The sequence below is a fragment of the Lithobates pipiens genome, unplaced genomic scaffold, assembly GCF_037356315.1.
Source record: "Lithobates pipiens isolate NorthernLeopardFrog02 unplaced genomic scaffold, aLitPip1_a1.2 Scaffold_13, whole genome shotgun sequence".
NCBI classification, from domain to species: domain Eukaryota; kingdom Metazoa; phylum Chordata; class Amphibia; order Anura; family Ranidae; genus Lithobates; species Lithobates pipiens.
In genome coordinates this window covers 385,358,760-385,382,677 of record NW_027507718.1, presented here as the reverse complement: position 1 = coordinate 385,382,677, position 23,918 = coordinate 385,358,760, and the positions used below count along the sequence as shown (strand labels likewise).

General features: G+C 44.8%; 10 non-coding genes across 10 annotated transcripts; all 10 read left to right on the top strand.

Annotated features, from left to right (window-relative positions):
* Positions 1 to 921: 921 nt before the first annotated feature.
* TRNAR-UCU (transfer RNA arginine (anticodon UCU)) lies at positions 922 to 1,006 on the top strand. Its single transcript is given in 2 exon segments — positions 922 to 958; positions 971 to 1,006. It is a non-coding gene; the product is annotated as a tRNA-Arg (tRNA).
* Positions 1,007 to 2,121: 1,115 nt separating this feature from the next.
* TRNAR-UCU (transfer RNA arginine (anticodon UCU)) lies at positions 2,122 to 2,206 on the top strand. The gene is given in 2 exon segments: positions 2,122 to 2,158; positions 2,171 to 2,206. It is a non-coding gene; the product is annotated as a tRNA-Arg (tRNA).
* Positions 2,207 to 11,499: 9,293 nt separating this feature from the next.
* Positions 11,500 to 11,584, top strand: TRNAR-UCU (transfer RNA arginine (anticodon UCU)). The gene is given in 2 exon segments: positions 11,500 to 11,536; positions 11,549 to 11,584. It is a non-coding gene; the product is annotated as a tRNA-Arg (tRNA).
* Positions 11,585 to 12,700: 1,116 nt separating this feature from the next.
* TRNAR-UCU (transfer RNA arginine (anticodon UCU)) lies at positions 12,701 to 12,785 on the top strand. Its single transcript is given in 2 exon segments — positions 12,701 to 12,737; positions 12,750 to 12,785. It is a non-coding gene; the product is annotated as a tRNA-Arg (tRNA).
* Positions 12,786 to 13,900: 1,115 nt separating this feature from the next.
* On the top strand, positions 13,901 to 13,985 carry TRNAR-UCU (transfer RNA arginine (anticodon UCU)). The gene is given in 2 exon segments: positions 13,901 to 13,937; positions 13,950 to 13,985. It is a non-coding gene; the product is annotated as a tRNA-Arg (tRNA).
* A 1,115-nt stretch (positions 13,986 to 15,100) lies between these two features.
* TRNAR-UCU (transfer RNA arginine (anticodon UCU)) lies at positions 15,101 to 15,185 on the top strand. The gene is given in 2 exon segments: positions 15,101 to 15,137; positions 15,150 to 15,185. It is a non-coding gene; the product is annotated as a tRNA-Arg (tRNA).
* A 2,314-nt stretch (positions 15,186 to 17,499) lies between these two features.
* Positions 17,500 to 17,584, top strand: TRNAR-UCU (transfer RNA arginine (anticodon UCU)). The gene is given in 2 exon segments: positions 17,500 to 17,536; positions 17,549 to 17,584. It is a non-coding gene; the product is annotated as a tRNA-Arg (tRNA).
* Positions 17,585 to 19,898: 2,314 nt separating this feature from the next.
* Positions 19,899 to 19,983, top strand: TRNAR-UCU (transfer RNA arginine (anticodon UCU)). Its single transcript is given in 2 exon segments — positions 19,899 to 19,935; positions 19,948 to 19,983. It is a non-coding gene; the product is annotated as a tRNA-Arg (tRNA).
* A 1,115-nt stretch (positions 19,984 to 21,098) lies between these two features.
* TRNAR-UCU (transfer RNA arginine (anticodon UCU)) lies at positions 21,099 to 21,183 on the top strand. The gene is given in 2 exon segments: positions 21,099 to 21,135; positions 21,148 to 21,183. It is a non-coding gene; the product is annotated as a tRNA-Arg (tRNA).
* Positions 21,184 to 22,298: 1,115 nt separating this feature from the next.
* On the top strand, positions 22,299 to 22,383 carry TRNAR-UCU (transfer RNA arginine (anticodon UCU)). Its single transcript is given in 2 exon segments — positions 22,299 to 22,335; positions 22,348 to 22,383. It is a non-coding gene; the product is annotated as a tRNA-Arg (tRNA).
* Positions 22,384 to 23,918: the final 1,535 nt, after the last annotated feature.

The following is a 23,918-nucleotide window of genomic DNA, read 5'->3' as shown; positions in this document are numbered from 1 at the left end:
ATGGTAAGCTAACCTGCGTTATATTGTTCCCTTCCCTCATGCCCGGTGCAAGCTGTAATTCTTTATGTACCCTTTTGTCAGCCCCACAACTATTTACTGTCTAAATCTCGCTACCTTCCCCACAATAAGAATTCCAAAGAATGCCCCATTTTTACCAATGACACCACCAAACTTCCACTTCACTCCCGTGATATCTCTCGACTATTGCAACTCCTTACTCTATGGCCTGCCTCTAAACAGACCATTCCCCCTTCAGTCTATCTGATTCGCTACTGCCAGTTGTATCCCCCTTACCAACCATTTACTAGTAGAGGTGTCAGCCACCCGATCTCTGCCAATCTCTCCTTGGCTTCCGTTCTCCCAACAAATCAAATTCAAAATACTAAGGGCATAAAAAGCTTCCCACAACTCTGCCTCTAGCTACATCATTAACCTTATCATATAGTATCAAATAAACCACCCTGTTCTCTGCTTCCAAGAACTCCTGTTCGCTAGCTCCCTCAACACTTCATCCCATGCTGTCCTCTGGGATTTTCCCATGGACTATCCCATCCTCTCAAATTCCATCCACCAATCTATATGGCTATTTCCCTGTCTGTATGCTTCAGGTGATCCCTGCAAACTCATCTATTCAGGATAGTCTTTCCTGCCATCACCTAATTGCTGAGCTCTTCCTTTCTCCAACAACTAATCAACGGTACAAATATTTCTACTTAACATGACCTCCGGTTCCCACTTAAATATCAAAAGATATTGCACTAAGGCACATGCCCAAGCAGGTAAATTTAAATCTTAAACTGTATCTGGACCAGATCTTGAGCTCATCCCTATTATTTAGCAGTGACCATTATTCAATTGTGTTTATTTGTTACGACTTGAATAGTTCCTCAGGCAAGTTCCTCTAACAAAGTCTTCAGAGAGGGCTCTGTGGCGCAATGGATAGCGCATTGGACTTCTAGTTGGTGTAGTAATTCAAAGGTTGTGGGTTCGAGTCCCACCAGAGTCGGTTTTATATAGTCATTCTTCATAGTGATGCTGCTCTAATGCTTTATAAAGTAATGGATTACATTCATAAGGGAGCTTTATTGACGTGGATTTGCTGCACAAGTTAAAGATAGAGCCTAGTGGTTTAGGCTTCTCTTGAGAGTTGATATCAGCAAAATTGGAGTTACCCTGTGCAATTCAGAGCAAAGAGAGGGAATGGTAAGCTAACCTGCGTTATATGGTTCCCTTCGCTCATGCCCGGTGCAAGCTGTAATTCTTTATGTACCCTTTTGTCAGCCCCACAACTATTTACTGTCTAAATCTTACTGCCTTCCCCACAATAAGAATTCCAAAGAATGCCCCATTTTTACCAATGACACCACCAAACTTCCACTTCACTCCCGTGATATCTCTCGACTATTGCAACTCCTTACTCTATGGCCTGCCTCTAAACAGACCATTCCCCCTTCAGTCTATCTGATTCGCTACTGCCAGTTGTATCCCCCTTACCAACCATTTACTAGTAGAGGTGTCAGCCACCCGATCTCTGCCAATCTCTCCTTGGCTTCCGTTCTCCCAACAAATCAAATTCAAAATACTAAGGGCATAAAAAGCTTCCCACAACTCTGCCTCTAGCTACATCATTAACCTTATCATATAGTATCAAATAAACCACCCTGTTCTCTGCTTCCAAGAACTCCTGTTCGCTAGCTCCCTCAACACTTCATGCCATGCTGTCCTCTGGGATTTTCCCATGGACTATCCCATCCTCTCGAATTCCCTCCACCAATCTATATGGCTATTTCCCTGTCTGTATGCTTCAGGTGATCCCTGCAAACTCATCTATTCAGGATAGTCTTTCCTGCCATCACCTAATTGCTGAGCTCTTCCTTTCTCCAACAACTAATCAACGGTACAAATATTTCTACTTAACATGACCTCCGGTTCCCACTTAAATATCAAAAGATATTGCACTAAGGCACATGCCCAAGCAGGTAAATTTAAATCTTAAACTGTATCTGGACCAGATCTTGAGCTCATCCCTATTATTTAGCAGTGACCATTATTCAATTGTGTTTATTTGTTACGACTTGAATAGTTCCTCAGGCAAGTTCCTCTAACAAAGTCTTCAGAGAGGGCTCTGTGGCGCAATGGATAGCGCATTGGACTTCTAGTTGGTGTAGTAATTCAAAGCTTGTGGGTTCGAGTCCCACCAGAGTCGGTTTTATATAGTCATTCTTCATAGTGATGCTGCTCTAATGCTTTATAAAGTAATGGATTACATTCATAAGGGAGCTTTATTGACGTGGATTTGCTGCACAAGTTAACGATAGAGCCTAGTGGTTTAGGCTTCTCTTGAGAGTTGATATCAGCAAAATTGGAAGTACCCTGTGCAATTCAGAGCAAAGAGAGGGAATGGTAAGCTAACCTGCGTTATATTGTTCCCTTCCCTCATGCCCGGTGCAAGCTGTAATTCTTTATGTACCCTTTTGTCAGCCCCACAACTATTTACTGTCTAAATCTCGCTACCTTTCCCACAATAAGAATTCCAAAGAAGGGGCGTGGCTTGGCGCTGTTCCGAGATGGCCGCTTGAATCCGGAGCTCCCGTCCAAGAGACCCTGCTACAAACAACCAGGCAAGTGTGTGGTGGTCATTCTCACTCATTTTGAGCCCCTCTCTATTACAACATGTCAGCGACACGATCCCGGTCGCCCCTGGAGCCCGACGCTCCCCCCGCCAGACAAATCCCGGAGATATTCCGGTCCCGGCCTACTGGCGGTACCCGAGCCGCGGCCTCGAGTAGGCCGCGATCCCACAGCAGGAGCCCGATCCGCGCTAGACCCGAACCGGACGCCAGAGATCAGCCACCGATCAGCCTAGAGGATCTGCGCAATGTCGCAGCCGACATCAAACATACCCTTTCTGCAGCCATATCAGATCTCCGGACTGATATCCAATCTATGACGCTGCGAGTAGAGGATATTGAAGCGACACAGGCCCGCCATGCTTCCCCCCTCTGCCAATTACAACAGCTCACTGAGTCTCATGCCATCCACCTCAGAGACGTTAACAGGCATATGGAGGACCTTGACAACCGGGGGAGACGTCGAAACCTACGAGTGCGAGGTATTCCTGAATCCCTAGACCCTAATCTTCTAACCCAGCGGGTGGTTAATATATTTAATGATCTACTCGAAAGACCCCCAGACAATCCAATTGTGTTTGAGCGTATTCACGGGGCCCTACGCCCCAGGGGCCGCGACACTGACCCCCCGAGAGATGTTGTCTGTTGCCTGACAGACTTCCCCTTGAAAGAGGAAATTCTTCGCAAGGCCAGAGATAGAAACCAAATCGTACACAGAGGAGTGAATATTAAAATATTCCAGGACCTGTCTAACATCACACTCCAACGTAGAAGGGAACTTCGACCGCTACTGGAAATTTTGAGGAACAGGGCCATCCCTTATCGCTGGAAGTATCCCTTCTGCCTTTCTGTCTCCCATCAAGGTCACACAGAAAATTTGAGAGTTCCGGAAGATCTCGACCATTTTTGTGCTGCCCTAGACCTGCCCCACGTGGACCTGCCAGACTGGTACAGTGACTTCAGATTTCCTACACTTCATAGGGCGACTTCAATGGAGGGTGTAGATGAAGCAGGCAACTACGCCCTTGGCAGACGCCGCAGACCCATGCACCAACCTCCTCTCCACCGCCCTCCACAGAGGAACGCCACCCCACCGAGAAATGGCAGTCCCACGGCTTCACCTGCTCACCGCAGGCCCCGCCATAACTAAGGTACATTTCTTTAGCTCTGTACACTGCTTGGCACCTGTTGTTACGAATGCTGGCCGTCATTTTGCGGCCTCTTTGCTGGAACAGAACTTGCCCCTTCCTGGAGACAATGGTACTTGCCGATTCTACCCACCCAGCACGAACACCAGCCGGAGCCGCTTCTCTACCGTGCAGTCCCCTTGATACTCTCCATTGCTGCCCTTGTTTAAGCACCGGGAAGATCACCATACCCTTTTCCCTCCCTGTGAAAGTTTCTCTCCTTACAGACTAGGAAAGACTACTTATACGTACCTTACGAACCCGATATTGCTGATTTATGACTTTTTACCTCATGGCTCTTCACATCTACCCTTGTCTGGAACTTCCTACAATGTCCCGTATAACTGAGGTGTACTCCAGGCCGCCTTAGACGTTGGTCCTCCCCCCCTTACTATCTCACCCTTTGCAGTCCTGGTGTGGCTCTCATATCACGTCCTGATTTACCCCAGACATTCCATGTTTGACCCAGGTTGCAGCCTTCTCGTCCAGCTCCCCCCCTCCCTCGCCCTTCTCCCCCCCCTCCCTCGCCCTTCTCTCCTCCACCCCCTCCACCTCCTCTTCCTCTCCCTCCCTTGATTACCTCTCTGGTTTATCTTTCTATTTATATGCATATAGACTCTGCAGCTCGCTCATAACCTGATTCATGCCGCATTATTGTCTACTAAGGAGTCGGGAGTGTGGTGTCGGGTAAGAACAACCTTTAGCCCCATGGGGCATTTGCACCTATTTGATTACTACTTATTTCGCACCTGGTACCCAGCGTTACACACTGGGGCAGGAGACGCCTGTCTCTCACTTCACGCGATAGATGGAAAGCACTAGTACCACTCCCAAATACTGTGAACAGGGACAGGCGATATGCATAGTATTAAGGGGTGGGGGGAGGAGGAGGAACACACTTCAATATCCTCATCCTTATATCATTCGTGAGGGGGGGCCCTGGCGAGGGGGCGGTGTCTGAGGACGGGTCACTCCCTCTCACCTGGGAAGAATTCCCTTACGGCAGCAGCGCCGTGGCTTGACTAGATAACCTAACTCCCCTAACGTCTTGAGTAGGGACAGCTCCCATACGTAGGACCCTTCCTCCAAACTGCACCTGCTGCCTAGTTAGTATTCGATTGGCTACCCTGCCATTCCCGGCTCCGGTTGTGGCAAGTACCTACTGATGTTGTTGGATGATTTTATTATGTCTCCCAGATATGGCATTTACTGTTATTTACTGTTATTTACTGTTATTTACTGTTATCTCTTGTGCTTATTCTCATCTCTGTTTCACATGTTAAAGCATTCTGTTGTGCCATCTTGTATTTCTGCTTTAGATCATTTCCTGTTTAACGGTTTGGGATTAAGATTGCTTTTCGCCTTTATACTATGATCTGAAGCATTCCCTCCACGTACCCTACCCTGTTTCGCTGTCCCTGACCTTTTCGACTTGTACCAGGCCTATGCCTATACCTGACTCCACATGCATTGTCCACATGGTTACCCTCCTGACCTATCCAGCCCCCCTCTTTCTCTAGCCAGACCTAGGGACCTAGATATCCCCGAGACACCCTACCCGGACTACTTCCATCCTCTCACCTATAGGTCATGACTGCTACCCTTTTCGTAACCCTCCATGGGCCTACAACATATCCGACTACGAACCCCTTAAGCCACTGTCATTCACCTGGAATGTGCCTTGTGCCACCCTGACTAGACACTCGACATTTTCATCTTAACCCCCGGATTCTAGGACTACACCAATGATCACCGACCCGTAACACTCCCTTTCCAGATCTCCATCATGATACCTTTAAGCTACTACTGTTGGCTCCCCTTAGAACTTGGGCCACGTACCACCCTAACTTGCCTCCACTCACACATTTCGGTCTCGCAGTGACGGGACCCCTCTACAACTCGTGTAACTCCGTCCGCCACCCCCAAACAACAGACGCTGGTAGTCAGTGTTGACCCAACCGGTGCCCTTATCGGTACTCCGAGGGTTGACTGGTTCAACCCAACCACCGGTCTCATTCCCTACCCCCTCTACCTAACTCTCCACATACCTGATCCTCTCTTCCGTATACCAGCCTCTAGCCGCCTTTCTTCCCCCCCTCTTCTCTTTCCTCTTTCTCTCTCTCATGCTGCTCTTCCCCCTCCCCAGGGCCTCCTCCTCTCAAGCATTGTACACAACTTTTGCCTCCGACCTCCGACGAAATGTCCCCTTCTTTGCAACGAATAGCAAACTTGTCCTTGAAGCTTGTCTCCCTAAACGCAAGGGGATTAAACACTCCGGAGAAACGTCATCAGACACGATTGATGATGCAGAAATTGAAAGCAGATGTTGTCTTCCTGCAGGAGACCCATTTTTGCTCTAAATCTACCCCCAAATTGTCCAATCACACCTTCCCAGTGGAATTTCACGCAACATGTCCCAACTCTAAAAGCAAAGGAGTCTCCATACTTCTCTCCAAACACCTTGACTTCCAGATTCTAGACACTCTAGCAGATGCAAGTGGCAGATTCTTATTTCTCAAGGGTACATTTAAAAAGAGGAAGATTACACTAGCAAACATATACAGCCCTAACACCTCCCAAGTAACCTTTTTCCGGAAAATATTGCATCAACTTAGCTCTTTCTCTGAAGGGATGCTGATTCTTGGTGGCGACTTTAACGCCCCCTTAGACCCCCTACTGGACACTTCCTCCGGGACCTCCAGCTTACCGTTCCGTGCACTCAAACAGATCAGGAAAAGCCTTCATCAACTATTATTACATGACGCGTGGCGAACGCTTCACCCTAGAGATAAAGATTTCACCTTCTACTCTGCCCCCCACAACAGGTACTCACGGATCGACTACCTCATGGTCTCCCAGCAGGATTTACACCATTTAACCAAAGCCTCTATAGAACCCATGACGATCTCTGACCATCACCCTATCACGGCTCTATTTACTTTTCCTGAACGGCTTGAACGAACCTCTATATGGAGACTAGATGCGAATATCCTAACAGACGACCTTAGAGTTAAGGAAATTAGGGACTGCCTATCCCACTATTTCTTAGACAATGACACTCCAGACGTTTCCCCCCTCACGCAATGGGAGGCACATAAATGCGTGGTTAGAGGCAAATTTATCTCCCTTGCTTCTGCCCGCAAGAAAGAGAGAGCTGCCACATTGACAACCCTTTTTGCGAAACTCAGATCCCTTGAAACAAAACACAAGAGAACCCTAGCAGAGGACGCCCATTCCGAACTAATAGATACCCGCACCCAGATCCAAGACATATTAGGCTACCAGACGAGGAAGTCCTTTGCCCTCTCACAGAATTTTTTTTACGAACATGGTAACAAATCAGGCCGCTTATTGGCGCGCATGCTTAGATCAAGAAAGGCCAAACAGACGATACACCGTATCCACTCTCCTACCGACTCCACCCTTGAAACGAACGCAGAAATAGCACGGGAATTCGAACGCTATTATACCTCCCTGTATAACCTTAACTCCAACTGCCCACAACCTCCAGACCCCCAAAAACGTCTACACGACTTTCATACGTACCTTTCTAGACTTCCTCTTCAAAAAGTTCCCTCTGACGCCCTCCAGTCGTTGGAAACACCAATTTCTGCAGTGGAATGGCTTCAAGCAGTCAAACAAATGAAACCGGGCAAGAGCCCTGGACCCGACGGCCTGACTTCAGCTTATTACAAATTATTTGCCGAGACACTCCAGTCCCCCTTTCTTAAGGCCTTCAATTCTGTCCCAACATCCAAATCCCTCCCCCGAGGAATTTTAGAAGCCCATATCACCGTTATACCCAAGCCCGATAAGGACCCAACAAACACAAGCAGTTATAGACCAATTTCCCTACTCAATGTAGACGTCAAACTTTTTGCCAAAATATTAGCCAACAGACTCCTTCCATTCATTCCAACCCTCATCTCCCCAGACCAGGTAGGTTTCGTTCCCGGACGTGAAGCCAGGGACAACACCCTGAAATCCATTAATATCCACCACATGATAACACAAACTGAACAGCAGGCCTTCTTCTTGTCTCTTGATGCGGAGAGGGCGTTTGACAGAGTGGCATGGGACTACATGGAAGCAGTGCTTCATAATCTGGGCCTTGGACCTCACATGATGTCCATGATCATGTCTTTATATTCTTCCCCTTCTGCAAGGGTCCGGGTCAATGGTACTCTGTCAGACGCCTTCCCCATCGGAAACGGTACAAGGCAAGGTTGTCCCCTTTCCCCGATTCTGTTCATTCTAACTCTAGAACCCCTCCTCCAGACCCTTTCACTAAACAATGATATTAAGGGTATCCTCACCCCACTTAAAGAATGTAAATATGCGGCATTCGCAGACGACATATTGATGTTCCTCACGAACCCTATTACTACGCTCCCAATTGTTCTATCAGAGTTTAAAAAATTTCAAGCCATTTCTAACCTTAAAATCAATTTTTCCAAGTCTTACGCCCTGAACATCTCCCTACCTGAGGAGACCCAAGCACAATGTGAAGCGAACTTTCCCTTCTGCTGGAAGAGCGACTCCATTACCTACCTGGGCACACAAATTTCTAGAAAGCTAACTGACTTATATGCTAAAAACCATCTCCCCATCCTCCAAAACATTACAGACGATCTTAAACGTTGGAACAAACAATCTCTCTCTTGGTTCGGCAGAATCGCGGTCCTCAAGATGAATGTCCTCCCTCGCTTACTATATATTCTCCAAACGGTCCCTATACAAGTTCCCCAAACGTTCTTTAAAACGTACAACTCCATCTGTTCGAAGTTCTTGTGGGGAGGCCGAGCGCCTAGAATTTCCCTTCGGACCCTATCACGCCCTAAGCTCCTTGGGGGCCTGGGCTTCCCAAACATACTCAACTACTATAGAGCAGTCCATTTAACTAGAATAGTTGACTGGAATGTTCGCGACCCTTACAAAGAATGGGTCTCTCTTGAGGCCTCCTTCTCCTCTCGCCCGCTCGCTTCCTTGCCTTGGATGAAACCGTCTTACGTACCCATCACGGCCACCCTCCACCCCCTTATACGCCCGACACTGAAATGCTTCCAACACATCTGTACCCACACGAAAATCTCGTCAATCCCGGGACCCCTCACCCCGATTAAATGCAACCCAGACTTTCCGCCTGGCATATCCCCAGATTTCTTGACAGACAACTGGCCAAGAGACACAATGAACGCTTGCCACTTTTTCGAGAGAGGGTCACTCATCCCAGCCTCGACCATCGCTAATAACATGGATAGACCACCCATCCCTCCTTGGACCTACCTATTGATCGCTCATTACCTACGATCACTAGACACAAACTCGCAATGCTCTAGGGCACTTACCCCGTTCGAAATCTTGTGCACCCAATCCACCCCCCAAAGGCATCTCATAGCGTTCACCCATAACTTGCTCTTTGATGGGGAGCGTCCTGGCTCCTCCATTGCTTGTAAACGATGGGAGGAAGACCTTGCCTTATCGATAAGTGATGAACAATGGGACGCCATCTTTCAAACCATTCATAAGGGATCACTGAATGTTAGCACCCAAGAAAACGGCTATAAAATACAATCCCGTTGGTACCGCACGCCCTCTCTACTATACAAATTTGCCCCCAATGCCACTGACACCTGCTGGAGGTGCAACCAAGACAGGGGTACACCACTTCACATTTGGTGGTCCTGCCCCTCGCTACATAATTTCTGGAGAGAAGTGTGCAGACTCGTCTCCCAAATTACCACTTATAACATTGACCCAACCCCAGCCCAATGCCTTCTCCACCTCTCGCCCCTACCGAGACGAACTTACCATGGCTCTCTAGCTATGCACATGCTCAACGCAGCCAAACAGTGCATACCTATTCATTGGGGCACCTCCGAAATTCCCTCCCTGAAAGAGTGGTTCTCCAGAATCAACAAAATAGCTGAAATGGAAGAACTGATTCATATATCCAGAGACACCCCTTCCAAATTTAGCACAAAATGGGCCTGTTGGAAACACTTCCAGACCACTGCCGATTACTTGAATGTGTGATGAAGGGGACATTTTGCATTTTGCATTTTGCACTCTGCACTTGGCACTTTGCACCGCAGATTTTCTACTCAGATTTCTTTACCCTGGTACCTACTAACCTTAGAGGTCGCCGAGCTACAAAAGCAAACAAGAAGTTGTTCTACATATCATTCTATATGCTTCGGGGGGCCTTGGGGAAGGGGACACCAGACAGCTCCAATCTACCCTCTACCTTTGATCCCCCCGTCTGCCTCTAGTCCCCATTGCCCTCCTTCTCCTCCCCTCTCCTTTCTACCACTTTCTCTCTCTTCTCTTCTACACCCACCCCCCTCTGCCCCTCCCTCCCCTGTAAGATTCCTAATCCCAGATATTTTGACCTAGGCACACACACCTACCACTATATTTCACGGACACGAACCCCCAACACTCTACCAATGCAGACCCTACCCAAGCCGCTCTATCAGGATACCGCACGATACGACCTAAGAAATTCATTACCTGACTTGTCCTATCAGCTACCCCTAGACTCTTTTTGGAATGGATCCACCTCCTCACTCCTTGGGCCCAGCCTGTATCCCCCAGATGGATTCCCTTACCTGATTAGGGCAGCGGTCTTCCTAGCTTCAAGTTGCGGACAATTCCTAACCCCTCTTATGTCCTTCTCAATGCCTACTCCCCCCCCCAAGTAGGGTCTTTCTATATGCATAGTCTTACCAAACTCATTGCATGTTTTATTTGATGTGTTATCTGTACGCTTGTTGACATCTTAACTCTCCAACTGTTGGGGATCCCTTTGTACGTTTCTGCATTTATACTTTTGTGCCTACTATTTCTCTTCAATAAAAATTGTCTTTAAAAAAAAAAAAAAAAAAAAGAATTCCAAAGAATGCCCCATTTTTACCAATGACACCACCAAACTTCCACTTCACTCCCGTGATATCTCTCGACTATTGCAACTCCTTACTCTATGGCCTGCCTCTAAACAGACCATTCGCCCTTCAGTCTATCTGATTCGCTACTGCCAGTTGTATCCCCCTTACCAACCATTTACTAGTAGAGGTGTCAGCCACCCGATCTCTGCCAATCTCTCCTTGGCTTCCGTTCTCCCAACAAATCAAATTCAAAATACTAAGGGCATAAAAAGCTTCCCACAACTCTGCCTCTAGCTACATCATTAACCTTATCATATAGTATCAAATAAACCACCCTGTTCTCTGCTTCCAAGAACTCCTGTTTGCGAGCTCCCTCAACACTTCATCCCATGCTGTCCTCTGGGATTTTCCCATGGACTATCCCATCCTCTCAGATTCCCTACACCAATCTATATGGCTATTTCCCTGTCTGTATGCTTCAGGTGATCCCTGCAAACTCATCTATTCAGGATAGTCTTTCCTGCCATCACCTAATTGCTGAGCTCTTCCTTTCTCCAACAACTAATCAACGGTACAAATATTTCTACTTAACATGACCTCTGGTTCCCACTTAAATATCAAAAGATATTGCACTAAGGCATATGCCCAAGCAGGTAAATTTAAATCTTAAACTGTATCTGGACCAGATCTTGAGCTCATCCCTATTATTTAGCAGTGACCATTATTCAATTGTGTTTATTTGTTACGACTTGAATAGTTCCTCAGGCAAGTTCCTCTAACAAAGTCTTCAGAGAGGGCTCTGTGGCGCAATGGATAGCGCATTGGACTTCTAGTTGGTGTAGTAATTCAAAGGTTGTGGGTTCGAGTCCCACCAGAGTCGGTTTTATATAGTCATTCTTCATAGTGATGCTGCTCTAATGCTTTATAAAGTAATGGATTACATTCATAAGGGAAGCTTTACTGACGTGGATTTGCTGCACAAGTTAACGATAGAGCCTAGTGGTTTAGGCTTCTCTTGAGAGTTGATATCAGCAAAATTGGAAGTACCCTGTGCAATTCAGAGCAAAGAGAGGGAATGGTAAGCTAACCTGCGTTATATTGTTCCCTTCCCTCATGCCCGGTGCAAGCTGTAATTCTTTATGTACCCTTTTGTCAGCCCCACTACTATTTACTGTCTAAATCTCGCTACCTTCCCCACAATAAGAATTCCAAAGAATGCCCCATTTTTACCAATGACACCACCAAACTTCCACTTCACTCCCGTGATATCTCTCGACTATTGCAACTCCTTACTCTATGGCCTGCCTCTAAACAGACCATTCCCCCTTCAGTCTATCTGATTCGCTACTGCCAGTTGTATCCCCCTTACCAACCATTTACTCGTAGAGGTGTCAGCCACCCGATCTCTGCCAATCTCTCCTTGGCTTCCGTTCTCCCAACAAATCAAATTCAAAATACTAAGGGCATAAAAAGCTTCCCACAACTCTGCCTCTAGCTACATCATTAACCTTATCATATAGTATGAAATAAACCACCCTGTTCTCTGCTTCCAAGAACTCCTGTTTGCTAGCTCCCTCAACACTTCATCCCATGCTGTCCTCTGGGATTTTCCCATGGACTATCCCAGCCTCTCAAATTCCCTACACCAATCTATATGGCTATTTCCCTGTCTGTATGCTTCAGGTGATCCCTGCAAACTCATCTATTCAGGATAGTCTTTCCTGCCATCACCTAATTGCTGAGCTCTTCCTTTCTCCAACAACTAATCAACGGTACAAATATTTCTACTTAACATGACCTCCGGTTCCCACTTAAATATCAAAAGATATTGCACTAAGGCACATGCCCAAGCAGGTAAATTTAAATCTTAAACTGTATCTGGACCAGATCTTGAGCTCATCCCTATTATTTAGCAGTGACCATTATTCAATTGTGTTTATTTGTTACGACTTGAATAGTTCTTCAGGCAAGTTCCTCTAACAAAGTCTTCAGAGAGGGCTCTGTGGCGCAATGGATAGCGCATTGGACTTCTAGTTGGTGTAGTAATTCAAAGGTTGTGGGTTCGAGTCCCACCAGAGTCGGTTTTATATAGTCATTCTTCATAGTGATGCTGCTCTAATGCTTTATAAAGTAATGGATTACATTCATAAGGGAGCTTTATTGACGTGGATTTGCTGCACAAGTTAACGATAGAGCCTAGTGGTTTAGGCTTCTCTTGAGAGTTGATATCAGCAAAATTGGAAGTACCCTGTGCAATTCAGAGCAAAGAGAGGGAATGGTAAGCTAACCTGCGTTATATTGTTCCCTTCCCTCATGCCCGGTGCAAGCTGTAATTCTTTATGTACCCTTTTGTCAGCCCCACAACTATTTACTGTCTAAATCTCGCTACCTTCCCCACAATAAGAATTCCAAAGAATGCCCCATTTTTACCAATGACACCACCAAACTTCCACTTCACTCCCGTGATATCTCTCGACTATTGCAACTCCTTACTCTATGGCCTGCCTCTAAACAGACCATTCGCCCTTCAGTCTATCTGATTCGCTACTGCCAGTTGTATCCCCCTTACCAACCATTTACTAGTAGAGGTGTCAGCCACCCGATCTCTGCCAATCTCTCCTTGGCTTCCGTTCTCCCAACAAATCAAATTCAAAATACTAAGGGCATAAAAAGCTTCCCACAACTCTGCCTCTAGCTACATCATTAACCTTATCATATAGTATCAAATAAACCACCCTGTTCTCTGCTTCCAAGAACTCCTGTTTGCTAGCTCCCTCAACACTTCATCCCATGCTGTCCTCTGGGATTTTCCCATGGACTATCCCATCCTCTCAGATTCCCTACACCAATCTATATGGCTATTTCCCTGTCTGTATGCTTCAGGTGATCCCTGCAAACTCATCTATTCAGGATAGTCTTTCCTGCCATCACCTAATTGCTGAGCTCTTCCTTTCTCCAACAACTAATCAACGGTACAAATATTTCTACTTAACATGACCTCCGGTTCCCACTTAAATATCAAAAGATATTGCACTAAAGCACATGCCCAAGCAGGTAAATTTAAATCTTAAACTGTATCTGGACCAGATCTTTAGCTCATCCCTATTATTTAGCAGGGACCATTATTCAATTGTGTTTATTTGTTACGACTTGAATAGTTCCTCAGGAAAGTTCCTCTAACAAAGTCTTCAGAGAGGGCTCTGTGGTGCAATGGATAGCACATTGGACTTCTAGTTGGTGTAGTAATTCAAAGGTTGTGGGTTCGAGTCCCACCAGAGTCTGTTTTATATAATCATTCTTCATAGTGATGCTGCTCTAATGCTTTATAAAGTAATGGATTACATTCATAAGGGAGCTTTATTGACGTGGATTTGCTGCACAAGTTAACGATAGAGCCTAGTGGTTTAGGCTTCTCTTGAGAGTTGATATCAGCAAAATTGGAAGTACCCTGTGCAATTCAGAGCAAAGAGAGGGAATGGCAAGCTAACCTGCGTTATATTGTTCCCTTCCCTCATGCCCGGTGCAAGCTGTAATTCTTTATGTACCCTTTTGTCAGCCCCACAACTATTTACTGTCTAAATCTCGCTACCTTCCCCACAATAAGAATTCCAAAGAATGCCCCATTTTTACCAATGACACCACCAAACTTCCACTTCACTCCCGTAATATCTCTCGACTATTGCAACTCCTTACTCTATGGCCTGCCTCTAAACAGACCATCCCCCCTTCAGTCTCTCTGATTCGCTACTGCCAGTTGTATCCCCCTTACCAACCATTTACTAGTAGAGGTGTCAGCCACCCGATCTCTGCCAATCTCTCCTTGGCTTCCGTTCTCCCAACAAATCAAATTCAAAATACTAAGGGCATAAAAAGCTTTCCACAACTCTGCCTCTAGCTACATCATTAACCTTATCATATAGTATCAAATAAACCACCCTGTTCTCTGCTTCCAAGAACTCCTGTTTGCGAGCTCCCTCAACACTTCATCCCATGCTGTCCTCTGGGATTTTCCCATGGACTATCCCATCCTCTCAGATTCCCTACACCAATCTATATGGCTATTTCCCTGTCTGTATGCTTCAGGTGATCCCTGCAAACTCATCTATTCAGGATAGTCTTTCCTGCCATCACCTAATTGCTGAGCTCTTCCTTTCTCCAACAACTAATCAACAGTACAAATATTTCTACTTAACATGACCTCCGGTTCCCACTTAAATATCAAAAGATATTGCACTAAGGCACATGCCCAAGCAGGTAAATTTAAATCTTAAACTGTATCTGGACCAGATCTTGAGCTCATCCCTATTATTTAGCAGTGACCATTATTCAATTGTGTTTATTTGTTACGATTTGAATAGTTCCTCAGGCAAGTTCCTCTAACAAAGTCTTCAGAGAGGGCTCTGTGGTGCAATGGATAGCGCATTGGACTTCTAGTTGGTGTAGTAATTCAAAGGTTGTGGGTTCGAGTCCCACCAGAGTCTGTTTTATATAATCATTCTTCATAGTGATGCTGCTCTAATGCTTTATAAAGTAATGGATTACATTCATAAGGGAGCTTTATTGACGTGGATTTGCTGCACAAGTTAACGATAGAGCCTAGTGGTTTAGGCTTCTCTTGAGAGTTGATATCAGCAAAATTGGAAGTACCCTGTGCAATTCAGAGCAAAGAGAGGGAATGGCAAGCTAACCTGCGTTATATTGTTCCCTTCCCTCATGCCCGGTGCAAGCTGAAATTCTTTATGTACCCTTTTGTCAGCCCCACAACTATTTACTGTCTAAATCTCGCTACCTTCCCCACAATAAGAATTCCAAAGAATGCCCCATTTTTACCAATGACACCACCAAACTTCCACTTCACTCCCGTGATATCTCTCGACTATTGCAACTCCTTACTCTATGGCCTGCCTCTAAACAGACCATCCCCCCTTCAGTCTCTCTGATTCGCTACTGCCAGTTGTATCCCCCTTACCAACCATTTACTAGTAGAGGTGTCAGCCACCCGATCTCTGCCAATCTCTCCTTGGCTTCCGTTCTCCCAACAAATCAAATTCAAAATACTAAGGGCATAAAAAGCTTTCCACAACTCTGCCTCTAGCTACATCATTAACCTTATCATATAGTATCAAATAAACCACCCTGTTCTCTGCTTCCAAGAACTCCTGTTTGCGAGCTCCCTCAACACTTCATCCCATGCTGTCCTCTGGGATTTTCCCATGGACTATCCCATCCTCTCAGATTCCCTACACCAATCTATATGGCTATTTCCCTGTCTGTATGCTTCAGGTGATCCCTGCAAACTCATCTATTCAGGATAGTCTTTCCTGCCATCACCTAATTGCTGAGCTCTTCCTTTCTCCAACAACTAATCAACGGTACAAATATTTCTACTTAACATGACCTCCGGTTCCCACTTAAATATCAAAAGATATTGCACTAAGGCACATGCCCAAGCAGGTAAATTTAAATCTTAAACTGTATCTGGACCAGATCTTGAGCTCATCCCTATTATTTAGCAGTGACCATTATTAAATTGTGTTTATTTGTTACGACTTGAATAGTTCCTCAAGCAAGTTCCTCTAACAAAGTCTTCAGAGAGGGCTCTGTGGGCAATGGATAGCGCATTGGACTTCTAGTTGTTGTAGTAATTCAAAGGTTGTGGGTTCGAGTCCCACCAGAGTCGGTTTTATATAGTCATTCTTCATAGTGATGCTGCTCTAATGCTTTATAAAGTAATGCATTACATTCATAAGGGAGCTTTATTGACGTGGATTTGCTGCACAAGTTAACGATAGAGCCTAGTGGTTTAGGCTTCTCTTGAGAGTTGATATCAGCAAAATTGGAAGTACCCTGTGCAATTCAGAGTAAAGAGAGGGAATGGTAAGCTAACCTGTGTTATATTGTTCCCTTCCCTCATGCCCGGTGCAAGCTGTAATTCTTTATTTACCCTTTTGTCAGCCCCACAACTATTTACTGTCTAAATCTCGCTACCTTCCCCACAATAAGAATTCCAAAGAATGCCCCATTTTTACCAATGACACCACCAAACTTCCACTTCACTCCCGTGATATCTCTCGACTATTGCAACTCCTTACTCTATGGCCTGCCTCTAAACAGACCATTCCCCCTTCAGTCTATCTGATTCGCTACTGCCAGTTGTATCCCTCTTACCAACCATTTACTAGTAGAGGTGTCAGCCACCCGATCTCTGCCAATCTCTCCTTGGCTTCCGTTCTCCCAACAAATCAAATTCAAAATACTAAGGGCATAAAAAGCTTCCCACAACTCTGCCTCTAGCTACATCATTAACCTTATCATATAGTATCAAATAAACCACCCTGTTCTCTGCTTCCAAGAACTCCTGTTCGCTAGCTCCCTCAACACTTCATCCCATGCTGTCCTCTGGGATTTTCCCATGGACTATCCCATCCTCTCAAATTCCCTACACCAATCTATATGGCTATTTCCCTGTCTGTAGGCTTCAGGTGATCCCTGCAAACTCATCTATTCAGGATAGTCTTTCCTGCCATCACCTAATTGCTGAGCTCTTCCTTTCTCCAACAACTAATCAACGGTACAAATATTTCTACTTAACATGACCTCCGGTTCCCACTTAAATATCAAAAGATATTGCACTAAGGCACATGCCCAAGCAGGTAAATTTAAATCTTAAACTGTATCTGGACCAGATCTTGAGCTCATCCCTATTATTTAGCAGCGACCATTATTCAATTGTGTTTATTTGTTACGACTTGAATAGTTCCTCAGGCAAGTTCCTCTAACAAAGTCTTCAGAGAGGGCTCTGTGGCGCAATGGATAGCGCATTGGACTTCTAGTTGGTGTAGTAATTCAAAGGTTGTGGGTTCGAGTCCCACCAGAGTCGGTTTTATATAGTCATTCTTCATAGTGATGCTGCTCTAAAGCTTTATAAAGTAATGGATTACATTCATAAGGGAGCTTTATTGACGTGGATTTGCTGCACAAGTTAACGATAGAGCCTAGTGGTTTAGGCTTCTCTTGAGAGTTGATATCAGCAAAATTGGAAGTACCCTGTGCAATTCAGAGCAAAGAGAGGGAATGGTAAGCTAACCTGCGTTATATTGTTCCCTTCCCTCATGCCCGGTGCAAGCTGTAATTCTTTATGTACCCTTTTGTCAGCCCCACAACTATTTACTGTCTAAATCTCGCTACCTTCCCCACAATAAGAATTCCAAAGAATGCCCCATTTTTACCAATGACACCACCAAACTTCCACTTCACTCCCGTGATATCTCTCGACTATTGCAACTCCTTACTCTATGGCCTGCCTCTAAACAGACCATTCCCCCTTCAGTCTATCTGATTCGCTACTGCCAGTTGTATCCCCCTTACCAACCATTTACTAGTAGAGGTGTCAGCCACCCGATCTCTGCCAATCTCTCCTTGGCTTCCGTTCTCCCAACAAATCAAATTCAAAATACTAAGGGCATAAAAAGCTTCCCACAACTCTGCCTCTAGCTACATCATTAACCTTATCATATAGTATCAAATAAACCACCCTGTTCTCTGCTTCCAAGAACTCCTGTTTGCGAGCTCCCTCAACACTTCATCCCATGCTGTCCTCTGGGATTTTCCCATGGACTATCCCATCCTCTCAGATTCCCTACACCAATCTATATGGCTATTTCCCTGTCTGTATGCTTCAGGTGATCCCTGCAAACTCATCTATTAAGGATAGTCTTTCCTGCCATCACCTAATTGCTGAGCTCTTCCTTTCTCCAACAACTAATCAACGGTACAAATATTTCTACTTAACATGACCTCCGGTTCCCACTTAAATATCAAAAGATATTGCACTAAGGCACATGCCCAAGCAGGTAAATTTAAATCTTAAACTGTATCTGGACCAGATCTTGAGCTCATCCCTATTATTTAGCAGTGACCATTATTCAATTGTGTTTATTTGTTACGACTTGAATAGTTCCTCAAGCAAGTTCCTCTAACAAAGTCTTCAGAGAGGGCTCTGTGGGCAATGGATAGCGCATTGGACTTCTAGTTGTTGTAGTAATTCAAAGGTTGTGGGTTCGAGTCCCACCAGAGTCGGTTTTATATAGTCATTCTTCATAGTGATGCTGCTCTAATGCTTTATAAAGTAATGGATTACATTCATAAGGGAGCTTTATTGACGTGGATTTGCTGCACAAGTTAACGATAGAGCCTAGTGGTTTAGGCTTCTCTTGAGAGTTGATATCAGCAAAATTGGAAGTACCCTGTGCAATTCAGAGCAAAGAGAGGGAATGGTAAGCTAACCTGCGTTATATTGTTCCCTTCCCTCATGCCCGGTGCAAGCTGTAATTCTTTATATACCCTTTTGTCAGCCCCACAACTATTTACTGTCTAAATCTCGCTACCTTCCCCACAATAAGAATTCCAAAGAATGCCCCATTTTTACCAATGACACCACCAAACTTCCACTTCACTCCCGTGATATCTCTCGACTATTGCAACTCCTTACTCTATGGCCTGCCTCTAAACAGACCATTCCCCCTTCAGTCTATCTGATTCGCTACTGCCAGTTGTATCCCCCTTACCAACCATTTACTAGTAGAGGTGTCAGCCACCCGATCTCTGCCAATCTCTCCTTGGCTTCCGTTCTCCCAACAAATCAAATTCAAAATACTAAGGGCATAAAAAGCTTCCCACAACTCTGCCTCTAGCTACATCATTAACCTTATCATATAGTATCAAATAAACCACCCTGTTCTCTGCTTCCAAGAACTCCTGTTTGCGAGCTCCCTCAACACTTCATCCCATGCTGTCCTCTGGGATTTTCCCATGGACTATCCCATCCTCTCAGATTCCCTACACCAATCTATATGGCTATTTCCCTGTCTGTATGCTTCAGGTGATCCCTGCAAACTCATCTATTAAGGATAGTCTTTCCTGCCATCACCTAATTGCTGAGCTCTTCCTTTCTCCAACAACTAATCAACGGTACAAATATTTCTACTTAACATGACCTCCGGTTCCCACTTAAATATCAAAAGATATTGCACTAAGGCACATGCCCAAGCAGGTAAATTTAAATCTTAAACTGTATCTGGACCAGATCTTGAGCTCATCCCTATTATTTAGCAGTGACCATTATTCAATTGTGTTTATTTGTTACGACTTGAATAGTTCCTCAGGCAAGTTCCTCTAACAAAGTCTTCAGAGAGGGCTCTGTGGCGCAATGGATAGCGCATTGGACTTCTAGTTCGTGTAGTAATTCAAAGGTTGTGGGTTCGAGTCCCACCAGAGTCGGTTTTATATAGTCATTCTTCATAGTGATGCTGCTCTAATGCTTTATAAAGTAATGGATTACATTCATAAGGGAGCTTTATTGACGTGGATTTGCTGCACAAGTTAACGATAGAGCCTAGTGGTTTAGGCTTCTCTTGAGAGTTGATATCAGCAAAATTGGAAGTACCCTGTGCAATTCAGAGCAAAGAGAGGGAATGGTAAGCTAACCTGCGTTATATTGTTCCCTTCCCTCATGCCCGGTGCAAGCTGTAATTCTTTATGTACCCTTTTGTCAGCCCCACAACTATTTACTGTCTAAATCTCGCTACCTTCCCCACAATAAGAATTCCAAAGAATGCCCCATTTTTACCAATGACACCACCAAACTTCCACTTCACTCCCGTGATATCTCTCGACTATTGCAACTCCTTACTCTATGGCCTGCCTCTAAACAGACCATTCGCCCTTCAGTCTATCTGATTCGCTACTGCCAGTTGTATCCCCCTTACCAACCATTTACTAGTAGAGGTGTCAGCCACCCGATCTCTGCCAATCTCTCCTTGGCTTCCGTTCTCCCAACAAATCAAATTCAAAATACTAAGGGCATAAAAAGCTTCCCACAACTCTGCCTCTAGCTACATCATTAACCTTATCATATAGTATCAAATAAACCACCCTGTTCTCTGCTTCCAAGAACTCCTGTTTGCTAGCTCCCTCAACACTTCATCCCATGCTGTCCTCTGGGATTTTCCCATGGACTATCCCATCCTCTCAGATTCCCTACACCAATCTATATGGCTATTTCCCTGTCTGTATGCTTCAGGTGATCCCTGCAAACTCATCTATTCAGGATAGTCTTTCCTGCCATCACCTAATTGCTGAGCTCTTCCTTTCTCCAACAACTAATCAACGGTACAAATATTTCTACTTAACATGACCTCCGGTTCCCACTTAAATATCAAAAGATATTGCACTAAAGCACATGCCCAAGCAGGTAAATTTAAATCTTAAACTGTATCTGGACCAGATCTTTAGCTCATCCCTATTATTTAGCAGGGACCATTATTCAATTGTGTTTATTTGTTACGACTTGAATAGTTCCTCAGGAAAGTTCCTCTAACAAAGTCTTCAGAGAGGGCTCTGTGGTGCAATGGATAGCACATTGGACTTCTAGTTGGTGTAGTAATTCAAAGGTTGTGGGTTCGAGTCCCACCAGAGTCTGTTTTATATAATCATTCTTCATAGTGATGCTGCTCTAATGCTTTATAAAGTAATGGATTACATTCATAAGGGAGCTTTATTGACGTGGATTTGCTGCACAAGTTAACGATAGAGCCTAGTGGTTTAGGCTTCTCTTGAGAGTTGATATCAGCAAAATTGGAAGTACCCTGTGCAATTCAGAGCAAAGAGAGGGAATGGCAAGCTAACCTGCGTTATATTGTTCCCTTCCCTCATGCCCGGTGCAAGCTGTAATTCTTTATGTACCCTTTTGTCAGCCCCACAACTATTTACTGTCTAAATCTCGCTACCTTCCCCACAATAAGAATTCCAAAGAATGCCCCATTTTTACCAATGACACCACCAAACTTCCACTTCACTCCCGTAATATCTCTCGACTATTGCAACTCCTTACTCTATGGCCTGCCTCTAAACAGACCATCCCCCCTTCAGTCTCTCTGATTCGCTACTGCCAGTTGTATCCCCCTTACCAACCATTTACTAGTAGAGGTGTCAGCCACCCGATCTCTGCCAATCTCTCCTTGGCTTCCGTTCTCCCAACAAATCAAATTCAAAATACTAAGGGCATAAAAAGCTTTCCACAACTCTGCCTCTAGCTACATCATTAACCTTATCATATAGTATCAAATAAACCACCCTGTTCTCTGCTTCCAAGAACTCCTGTTTGCGAGCTCCCTCAACACTTCATCCCATGCTGTCCTCTGGGATTTTCCCATGGACTATCCCATCCTCTCAGATTCCCTACACCAATCTATATGGCTATTTCCCTGTCTGTATGCTTCAGGTGATCCCTGCAAACTCATCTATTCAGGATAGTCTTTCCTGCCATCACCTAATTGCTGAGCTCTTCCTTTCTCCAACAACTAATCAACAGTACAAATATTTCTACTTAACATGACCTCCGGTTCCCACTTAAATATCAAAAGATATTGCACTAAGGCACATGCCCAAGCAGGTAAATTTAAATCTTAAACTGTATCTGGACCAGATCTTGAGCTCATCCCTATTATTTAGCAGTGACCATTATTCAATTGTGTTTATTTGTTACGATTTGAATAGTTCCTCAGGCAAGTTCCTCTAACAAAGTCTTCAGAGAGGGCTCTGTGGTGCAATGGATAGCGCATTGGACTTCTAGTTGGTGTAGTAATTCAAAGGTTGTGGGTTCGAGTCCCACCAGAGTCTGTTTTATATAATCATTCTTCATAGTGATGCTGCTCTAATGCTTTATAAAGTAATGGATTACATTCATAAGGGAGCTTTATTGACGTGGATTTGCTGCACAAGTTAACGATAGAGCCTAGTGGTTTAGGCTTCTCTTGAGAGTTGATATCAGCAAAATTGGAAGTACCCTGTGCAATTCAGAGCAAAGAGAGGGAATGGCAAGCTAACCTGCGTTATATTGTTCCCTTCCCTCATGCCCGGTGCAAGCTGAAATTCTTTATGTACCCTTTTGTCAGCCCCACAACTATTTACTGTCTAAATCTCGCTACCTTCCCCACAATAAGAATTCCAAAGAATGCCCCATTTTTACCAATGACACCACCAAACTTCCACTTCACTCCCGTGATATCTCTCGACTATTGCAACTCCTTACTCTATGGCCTGCCTCTAAACAGACCATCCCCCCTTCAGTCTCTCTGATTCGCTACTGCCAGTTGTATCCCCCTTACCAACCATTTACTAGTAGAGGTGTCAGCCACCCGATCTCTGCCAATCTCTCCTTGGCTTCCGTTCTCCCAACAAATCAAATTCAAAATACTAAGGGCATAAAAAGCTTTCCACAACTCTGCCTCTAGCTACATCATTAACCTTATCATATAGTATCAAATAAACCACCCTGTTCTCTGCTTCCAAGAACTCCTGTTTGCGAGCTCCCTCAACACTTCATCCCATGCTGTCCTCTGGGATTTTCCCATGGACTATCCCATCCTCTCAGATTCCCTACACCAATCTATATGGCTATTTCCCTGTCTGTATGCTTCAGGTGATCCCTGCAAACTCATCTATTCAGGATAGTCTTTCCTGCCATCACCTAATTGCTGAGCTCTTCCTTTCTCCAACAACTAATCAACGGTACAAATATTTCTACTTAACATGACCTCCGGTTCCCACTTAAATATCAAAAGATATTGCACTAAGGCACATGCCCAAGCAGGTAAATTTAAATCTTAAACTGTATCTGGACCAGATCTTGAGCTCATCCCTATTATTTAGCAGTGACCATTATTAAATTGTGTTTATTTGTTACGACTTGAATAGTTCCTCAAGCAAGTTCCTCTAACAAAGTCTTCAGAGAGGGCTCTGTGGGCAATGGATAGCGCATTGGACTTCTAGTTGTTGTAGTAATTCAAAGGTTGTGGGTTCGAGTCCCACCAGAGTCGGTTTTATATAGTCATTCTTCATAGTGATGCTGCTCTAATGCTTTATAAAGTAATGCATTACATTCATAAGGGAGCTTTATTGACGTGGATTTGCTGCACAAGTTAACGATAGAGCCTAGTGGTTTAGGCTTCTCTTGAGAGTTGATATCAGCAAAATTGGAAGTACCCTGTGCAATTCAGAGTAAAGAGAGGGAATGGTAAGCTAACCTGTGTTATATTGTTCCCTTCCCTCATGCCCGGTGCAAGCTGTAATTCTTTATTTACCCTTTTGTCAGCCCCACAACTATTTACTGTCTAAATCTCGCTACCTTCCCCACAATAAGAATTCCAAAGAAT